Source organism: Sinohyriopsis cumingii, chromosome 2 (assembly GCF_028554795.1).
Source record: "Sinohyriopsis cumingii isolate HCF-2022 chromosome 2, ASM2855479v2, whole genome shotgun sequence".
In the NCBI taxonomy this organism is placed as follows: Eukaryota; Metazoa; Mollusca; class Bivalvia; order Unionida; family Unionidae; genus Sinohyriopsis; species Sinohyriopsis cumingii.
Genome location: NC_142962.1, coordinates 55406612 through 55417206, shown reverse-complemented (window position 1 = coordinate 55417206; position 10595 = coordinate 55406612). Strand labels below are relative to the sequence as shown.

Sequence of the window (10595 nt, the reverse complement as noted above, 5' to 3'; positions counted from 1 at the left end):
CTGCATAATAGAAGCAATTAGTTAAATCTTCATTGCTTAACAAACTAATGTTGACATCAGTGTCTTTTAATAATTAATACCATCCATGCTAGACCTGTTTTAATATGGAATGTAAACTGGATCATTTTCAGAGTGCGATGTCACATTCGTTCCTTCATACTGACATTGATGGAATATATCTGTATGAAGTAACGATAAAATATATAGATAAACTTCTTTTTACATCATAAACAGATTTATGAAAGATGATTTTGAACTCGATAAACTAAATTGTATGCCATCAAAAAACCGGTTAGCAAATATAAATGCACATCTAATTGAGGTACCTTTATAGGGACCGAAAACGCTAGCTCGTCCCATCACCCCTTTTTTGAAAACAAACACCTATCCGGAACAGGGCAAGACAAATACTCTACCACCGTGAACATCCTCTCCACCAAACAGTCTTTACAGAAATCGTAAGAGTCACCCTCCATAATACCTCGTTGTTGTTTGTTTTTGATTTTAAACTTACACCCGACATGATAATATGATTTATTTAACAGTCGACGCACTCCTTGCACACGTCCTACACTAACACACACCTCAGTTTTTTTTTTTAAATCATGACACACACCATCGCAACTCTGCTTTCCCTGTTAATCTCTGTAGTATGAAGACCCTATATGATGTTTGTTTTTATGTCTATATTCAAAAATGCTCCCAAGGAGGAATTGTTTTATAATTGCAGAATAGATATAAAAACACAATACAATCAAAAATTTTCAAACATTTAATGTGTAGAAAACAATAGAACATGCATTGAAATATTTCGGTTTGAAGGAAATTTAGTATGACTTCTTCATGTTTTTTCTAAAGGAGCCCATAAAAAGTTGTACTGTATTTTTGTTCAGCAGGAAATATTACTGTAAAGATCAGTTTCTTGCGGGCATTGAACTGCAAAGATTTTCTTTTCATTTAAACTGAACATTTAAATATATCAAATGTTATCTTTATTGAAAAATATAAATATATCTAAAGCGTCAGGGGATGATTACACATGTTAGAAGAACAAATGCTGATTAGTTGAACGATATGTTGTACACATTGGTCGAATTAGGTGACAGTCCTTGATGGTCTATAGTCTTCTTCCAGCCTGAAAACAAAAATGTCTGTGAACACTCTCTTCTAACGTATAACGTTGAAACACACAAACACACAGAGAATTTGCAAAATGACACGGTCAAAAATGGTATAATTAATTCCTTGTATTCATATGAGATATTTGTTCATTTATACCGATTAAAACTTGATCCAAAGTCTATCATTAAATTTTCAACAATTTTTCTTCTTCACAGAATCTATTATGATATATATATATTTTCGATTTCTAGACTGATCCTTTAGTATATTCTTTATATCATGATATTTGTGTAAAGTGAGGTTTAGACAAATCATGGAATCGTAATAACATGATGAATGCTAGAGATGTTGTAATTCGTGCGTCCTCTTATGATAAATATAAATTCTATTACATCACGCTGTAATTTGGTTTGTATTGTTTTCTATGTGTATCCTATGTTAGGAAATCAATTTGCAAAGTCCTAAAATAAGGGAAAACCATATCCTTCAATTTTATTTCTCCATTATACCTCTTAATATCAATTCCATTCAAAACAATTGTACTACTGAAAGAATATATTGGTAATATTGACATGATCTTGTCTCCGTTTAGTTACGTAAAGATTGTAAGAGTCTCCGTAGATGATCTAGAACAGCATAGTGCATGGACTCCCAAATTATTCTTTAGGAAGATTTGTGAAGTAGTTTATACAGAAATCAAAGGAGTGGAGGCCATGATGGGAGCATGCCTTCCTTACATTCTCAGATGTTGGCATCAACTTCTGTATCTGCGTTACCAAATTATAATTCAAATATATGAACCAGTCAGCCTGTTTGAAAAGGAATAAGACGTCCGTTTTGAAGTATTTCTTTAACACTTGAGATATATCATGTATTTAAATGAGCTTGAAAGAAAATCCAATTGTATTCATGCAGCGCTTCTTGAAGACTGATATTCAGTTCTAGCAGAAAATAGAACGAGTAATTTCAACCCTTACACATACGAGATTTTCCTGGAATTACCAGATGGGCCACGTAGTTGCCATTAGATGTTAAGGAAAGGAGATTGCAAAATAGTATATAAAGTAAATAATGAGCGTGTAAATAGTAGAAACTTACGTCGTTCAAAAGAAACACCCTGGACCAATACACATTCTCTTCCCTACAAAGTTAAATATAATGTATGAAATAGAATAAGAAACACAGAGATCCAAAGTTCAACCACACATTAAATGAACTGGATCGAAAAGATATAAATAATGTATAAAATTGTAAACTGAATAAAATACAATTATGACTAAATTCTGTACTAAAACATTTCTGGAGAGTTTACATATTATTTCAATAAAAATTAATTTCCAGCTTAGAGAGCCTATCTGATCGGCAGAAAGATAAAATGTATCCAGGTAATTCCTCCTTCCAATGTCACAGTAACCATGTAGCCAGCGTGGGTCATATCTGATTCAACAGTGTGACACGTTACAAAATCAAGATATCAATGCATATGATACAAAGTTTGAAAATTATGACTGGAGCTTTGTCCAGAATGCAACGAAAACTAAACCTAATTTTTATTTACTAAGGAGAAGATGAACAACGATTTAACTATTTATGGCTACTAATATTCAATTCATACTTTACATACACCTGACAATAATGTTTTGCATCAAAATATATTACGAACAGAAATGGTTTTTTTTATACCAATATAATCAAGTCTAGATTTGAGAAGTATTATTACTGGTTCTGTATATGTTATGAAAGGTGGATTGTATATACGACCGAATGCCTCGTAGTTCATAACAGTAATCCTGGATAAACAAAATAGTAGTACTAAATGTTATATGTCGTAAACACTCACCGCCTTTTGCAGGAACCCCTTCGTTCTTGGCTGAAACAAGCAGAACACATTTTTATCATATGAAAGTTTTAAATAATCAAACAGACATGCCATATACAAATGTAAACCTACAATATATATATAATTGAAAGTTTAACACAAAAAGAAAAAATATTATTATCAGATAAAATGTACTGCATCATTTTGGCAATAACATCTCCAATAGATGACATTTTGTTTTCCCCAAAACAGGCACAATCATTAGGTTTCTATCTTATTGTTAACGAGCGGCGATGACATGACTGGTATATGTTTTAGAAATGTAATAAAATACGTCTTGACAGAAGATGTTATATGATAACGTCATGCTGTAATTACCTGGTCCTTATCGATTCGTTATCTTCAATGAGAGATGACAAATACATTGAAATCAAAACAAAATATTTATTCATACAGGAGTATCATCATCGTTTTTAAAAAAAAGATTTAGGAATCTTTCAAAAGCCGTCTGTCTTCGATATTTGGTCCCAGGCCGGATTACTTCTGGTATATACTGTAACCTTATCAGCTAAAACACCTACATTTTGTAGACACGTTGCAGAAACAAAGTGTTAAAAGTGACCATTTCAAGCAATTTTAATTATATATTTAACGTCTCGAAGTCCAACTATGCTTAAAGGTTCCCGTTTGCTTAGCATGTCTTGTGTAATTTCTTCCCTAATCTTTTTACATTTGATGCGATAAAACATTTATTCACAGAGGGAAACAAATGTTAATGTTATTACTGATAACAAATGGTTTTCTTACCCTCAGCACCCAGACCTAAAATGAAGAGAAAACAAAAAGAAACATGTCAGAGAAAAGAAACGTAAAGGTGAAAAAATAACTTATCAACAACAAGTGATAATAAACCTATGTGGACCAATGCATTTGTTCTTCAAAATTGTCATGTTTAATAATTATTCATTAGTCTAAATGCTGAAGATTTTACATAATGCCTTCAAAATCTAGTGTTATCATTGTATTAAATTTGTGTCTTGCCTCTGAGGCTTTACATTTCTTGTTTAAGCTCAATTGTCACTGCACTGAACAATCATGTATATGATCAAAATCTCAGTGCATAACTTTCCTGATCTTCCCACAGGCAAAGTCCGACAGTAATATTTTATGAATATTGTGCTGCTACTGGAAAATGTAACAGAACCTTATAATGTCTATTGTGCATAATTAGCGTTTATAAGATTATTGTGTGTGTGTTTGTGCGTTGAGAGGAAAAGTTAGGAAGAGTGCATTCCTACCCTGAGTATCCACTGCTTCATTGTCAATTGCTCCTGATTCGGCGGTGCCTATCATCGTGGCAGTCATGCACAGGAAGACACAAAGGAACACTGTCAGTCCTCTCATTTCTGGTTCACTATGGGTTTTGTCTATTCTGCCTCTGCTGCTGGCGCACAACTCCTTATAAGAGTGTTTTCTCCTCCTATTTATACCTGGGTCATAAACATCTGACACACCTTATGTCCAAACAGTTACTATACGGCGAATAATTGACATCATATAAATCATTGTACTCTATTTCAAGATACGTCCTCTTTTAATACGATTGTGTTTAAACACTGGCCTGTTACAATGAATTGTCCAATTTTACAGTTTAAAGCAATTTTTTAAATTATGCTTGCATTTGTTAGCAACATCATAAGATAAACTGGATCAAATCACATTCTTTTGAAATAAAAAATAAATGTTTCACTAATGTGAGCTTAAAAATTATATAATCCTCAAACTGAATGATAACAAAATTATACAATATCCAGCATGGTATGTACTGCATTTATTTCATGTATTTTTAAAAATGATTTCGTGTAAGATTAAAACGCATAAAAATACACACAAAATCACCATATTAGAAGCTTTCATCCTTTTATTCGTTTTGATAATAAATCATGACTAATGATATATCCAAATGTATCAGTGGAAACAATTAACAATTAATACTGCTACAGCGGATGTGTCGCTTACAATGATACAACGCTGATATCACACTTGGAGCTACCATCCATGCCGAATTTAAACCTTTAAACATGTATTGTTTCCAATGATGCTGGACAACATTAATTTCTACATTGAGATCTATTTCATATTTCTGTCTGTATGTCTCTCAAGATGAGAATATAGCTTTGCAAACGAGTCGTTCAGTCACTGGTTTACATGCACGGTTTCTATTAGATCTTCGAATTGATGCCCTTTTAGATTTTACAACAAACATCACCAATTTTAGGGACTACGTTCTTGATTTTAAAAACCTATTGTTATTACAATGGAATGTAAAAGGAACTTACAAAGATATACTTTACGCAAACATATGTATCAAACTCTTGTAACAGGATAAGTGGGTTGGATTTCAGATTTATAACATAATACATTTAATGGTTGATACTAATACAATGTTTATTGATTAATGACTTGAATGGAAAAAGAATTATGATTAATTTAGTTGAGTGTATAAGAATAAATACTGGACTAATTGATACATTCCGCACGAACCAAATAATGTAATATAAATGTGAATACAAGTAAATGACCTTACACAGTACAAGAACAAAGGTTAATGATTCACAGTAATTGCACACGGCGAAGAGAATGATGTATTTAACTCCAATGAAAAGTGATTCATGGTAATTTCACACGACGAAAAGACTGTGTTTTACTCCATTGTAAACATTGTAAACTTTACACACAGAGTAAAAATGTAGTCACTCAGATAGTGAAAAATGAGACATTTTACCCAAATAGTAAAATGATGCAAATATGGAACAAATATCATACAATATACCATTACAGTCCCAATACACTGGGTACAACAAACCCTAAAGTTAACCCACCGCTAAAAGATTACGTTTATGGAGTTACACAAAACACTACTTCATTAGAATACATGGCAAGCAGTCACACTGGTAAAAAAGCAGTCAATATTACAGGTATTCAACGATCACCATTCAATTCCTTGGTCAATCAAGCAATCAGCGCCTTCCAATAGGCCAGCAACGCCCGATCACCTACTACTCCACGAGCGACACACTGTTCAATAAGCTGCTCTGCCGCCGTTAAACCAGCTACGTCGCAAGTTCCATCGTCAGCTCCACAGCCGATATATCCAACACCACTGTGGTCAACTTATATGGTCAGCTCTGCAGCTGATAACCCGTCAACCCTGACCATCATGTTCAGCTCCACAGTTGCCACGGTCAGCTCGGATCACCATGGTCAGGTCTGATCAGCTGAAAATAAATCAAACACCGTGTACTAAGAATGACATGGTGATATACGATAACACGTAACGACATTATATATGGTAAAATATACAAATTAAATTATCGGCACAACAATGCAAAGCACTAAACAGGTTCAAAAGTGAATATACCTGTGTCCGATAAGAATTATTTGGTACAAAAGGTTTCTTAATAAAAGGCAACTTTATAGCTAATAAAGATCTCTTGTTAAAATACATACAAGATTAGAAAATATTTACATTATACTACACAAGCCGAAGCTATATAGAAATCATATTTAAAAAAAGTAAACATGGTAGTACACTATTTAGAACCTATAATATAAGTGATAAACAAATAAATAACTCATATACTGCTAGAGCTAAAGATTTGCAAGTCCTTAAGTTGTTTGGTCACTAACAAGTCTCTGCGTAATTGAAAATATTTGCATATTTGCATTATACTACGCAAGCCGAAGCTACATGGAAATCACACCCAAAAATGTGGTAGTAAAATAATTATAACCTATAATATACGTAAGACATTAAAAAATAATCGCATACCTTTGCATCTGAAGACTTGAAAGTCCCTAAGTAGATTGCTCACTGATATTACGTTCCGTAATGTAAACATTTCGCCCTATGGTGAGGTATTTAAAATTAGAGAATGTAGCTTTACATCTTCCTTGCCCATGATGAATATCAGTTGCTCCCATCGAAAGCACTTTTCATTTGCAGCATAGGATGAACCTAACTCACTGTTTTTAAATACTGTACGATATACATAAATCACCTTCGGGTGTCGTTGTATAAAAATCCAGTGTACATGTAATTAATACATAAAGAGATTTGTATAATAAAATTCCGTGACAACATGAAAACAAGAACAATGGTATCATATGAAAAATAAATAAATTATCTCTTTAACACTGTGAAAGTTTAAGTGCATGATTTATACATTATATATATATATATATATATATATATATATATATATATATATATATATATATATATATATATATATATATATATATATATATAATTATAGACCGTGGCATCACGTTTTAATAATAATTTTCTTTTCAGTGGAAAATGTCTTTTGGACACTACGATGATAGTGGGTCTACTTAATTACGTAATGCCTGGGTTAAATAGGTGCTGGCAAGGTCATCGACATCCTGCTTTGAACGTTTATAGCTCATAAATAAAATCATTTACAGTCCATTGAATCGAACCTTCGATTTCCCGATTTCCTTGCCAAATTAATAATTCTTTAAATATTTCCCTATTTATAATGGCTGAAACAGAGATTGTCTATTTATTTGGCTCTGACTTTGAACGATGCTCCAAATTTACGCAAAACCAAGTTTTTTGTTTTCAGCGAAGTGTCAAAACATTTAAAGTCGGTAACCAATGGGTTGTGTTTACTTTATTAATACAAGAAATATGTATTTTGGTCTATCATTATACGTCGTAATAAAATAAACTTAAAACAAAACTGCCTGGGTACTATAAAAAGGGTTAAAATACAGCAGTAATGTTAAATTTTTGAAATATTTCCAAAATACAAACGTTTATATTATGTTCCACCACGTGCATCCCATCACAATATAGCAAAGAAGAAATGATTCTGTAGGATGATAAGATTTCAAGAAAACATGGAGAAAAGGTAGTGTACGCAGTCATCATTATATAGACCAAGCTAGGTTAAATTTCCAAGTTAGACCACTTATAATGAACAAAGGTATTTTAGTCTAATATCAAACTATTATTAGGAAACCTAACGTAAACTTTGAAATGCGTTACAAGATTTTTCTGTTGATATAAACGTTTAATAACGAGAATTATATTATTTTGTATGGACAATCATCACAGTCCAGGTTTGGTCCAATTTCACATCTAATATCCATCTTCAAAAATAATATGATATACATCAGATGATCAACTCTACTTACAAAGCTTTGTCCCTTTATCCAAACACATTTGAACTATCCATTATAGTTTTAATGTGTTCCTGCAATTGACCATGATTATCTCTTAGATCTGTTCTTTGTATGTTGTAATAATGCATGTGTACTAATATTTTCAGATATTAGAACAACACAAGTTCTAAAAACCTGTCATCAGTAATAATCGGGTATGCCAGATTAGTGAGAATTAAATGGTTGAAGGGTAATATTCTTTCTACGAAGTTTGGTAAATTTCTCAGTCTAAGGAAAAAGATCGAACCTTGATTGGGACATAATATTCTAGCAAGTGTAAAAATATCAAAGGAAATATTTTTTGTAAACTTTGTTCTGTAGCATTTGATTTTCGTATGCATGTATTAGAAGACATAACTATATATTTGCTTTATAGACATCTTTTGTTAGAAAGAACAAGCAAAACAGGTCAATTCAAAGAAGAATAATGTACTAGAATTGCATCACTTGCTTAAATAAATAACCACACACACACACACACACACACACACACACACACATATATATATATATATATATATATATATATATATATATATATATATATATAGAGAGAGAGAGAGAGAGAGAGAGAGACAGAGAGACAGAGATAGAGACAGAGAGAGAGAGACAGAGAGACAGAGACAGACAGAGAGACAGACACAGAGGGAGAGACGAATTGATCGATATTATTTGAACAAACATGCTGTCTTATTATCAATCGAACGAACTAATTATATCCTAACTAAATTTCAGATGGATATGCAAACTGGGCACTGTTTACGAAACGGTAAAGTTTTCAATAAAATGTGATTTGATTATGTAGGGTTTAACACCATTGCCAGCACATAATATACCTTTAGTTTAGTAAATTTGATGGAGCACACTCCATTAAGAAGCATCGAACCACGGGACTGTAATGGCAACCCTTCTAACATGCACACTTCAAAGCCTGGACAGGAATGTGCCATACAGCAGTCGTCCCGACTATCATTACTCATATACACGCCTCAATTGACGCTTTGAACGTGTTCTCTTTGAAGATCACTTTATTACTTCACTTTCATATATTTATATTTACTTTTTTCACTCTACAACTTCAGGGTCCTCTTAATATCAGTTTTGATTGCATGTTTGTACGTCATGATGGAACATTATTGTCATATCGCTTTTTGTTATGACACACTTCTGTTTTGTTCATCTCTCCTTAGCCTTATGTTGATTACGTCTTAAAAACACTTGCTCATATTTTGAACAAGAACCACACATGACGTAAATGCAAAATTTGCTTGAATCTGATTGTTGAAGTTTAAGGTCGTTACTTTTAATTAACAATTGAATCAGTTCTGTAACAATCTGCACAATGCATTAAAATGCTCACAGAAATTATTATGATGTTGTATATTCTAGTACAAAAACAGAGGGGGGCTTGAAGTAAGGTTGTGGGTATCACTTGAAACAGGCTTTTGCAGAAAAACATAGTTTCCAATGACTGAGAAAGCATGCTATATTTTCGAAAGGTAAAGAAATTATCTTGCCATTATTCAACCACCCTATGACAGTCTGTATCTCCATACTAGCATGAAACACTTAAAAGAAGTCTAGAAATAATTTTGATATTTAATTAATTTATTCTTTAATGAGAATTAGACTGAAGAAGATTAATCATATTAAGGCAATTACAATTTTCTGTATTGATCAAGTTTTCACGTCAATGAATCGTCTGCTGTAGTAATAGACAACATTCCAATAGCCAACAATACTCGCATTTGTTATGTGATGATAATAAACTAGATAGTGTAATTATTTTCTCCTTATTTGTTACTTGCCTTGTCAAACTGTTGGTTTCTAATCAATATATATCAAGCACATATTTGAATACGAAAGTGTAAACGCGCCATATATCAGATTAAGATAAATGTGTTTACTTACATTGATATTCAGCCTAATATTTAAAACACACTCAGAGAGAAATATTACCTATGTATTATTTGTTTAATAATGAAAAGTTACTGGTGATGTACACAATGAACTTGATAGTAGGCAAGGTCAAGTTCACCACACAATTGTGCGTAAGTTATAATGATGGAGATAAAAAATAACAAATACAAATTATGCAACGAGTATTGCCTCCATGATCACAATATAATCAACGCAACCAGAATTTGATCTCATTCTTGTCTAAACTAATCACTGCAGGGCAGAATTGCACACTCGAGATCGGACTAAAGTCACTGCGCTTATATTACGGTTGACTTAATATTCGTCCCTTTGGGGTCTTGCCGCTAATAACTCGTTCGAGGGTGGTGGAATCTGGAATATTGCTGAATGTCCCACCAGCCTCTGTCAATGAAGACATCAGAAGGCAACGACTGTTAATTCCAAGCGAAGACGAGCACTTACTTAGATATGTGGTCTTCAC

The 10595-nt window shown here is 32.7% G+C and overlaps 1 long non-coding RNA gene across 1 annotated transcript; it reads right to left on the bottom strand.

The window, feature by feature from the left end:
- Positions 1-757: 757 nt before the first annotated feature.
- LOC149804905 (uncharacterized) lies at positions 758-4384 on the bottom strand. The gene is made up of 5 exons (XR_016414692.1): positions 4240-4384; positions 3749-3763; positions 2963-2992; positions 2221-2263; positions 758-1135 (listed from the first exon to the last, which is right to left on the bottom strand). It is a non-coding gene; the product is annotated as an uncharacterized LOC149804905 (long non-coding RNA).
- Between the last annotated feature and the right edge of the window lie 6211 nt (positions 4385-10595).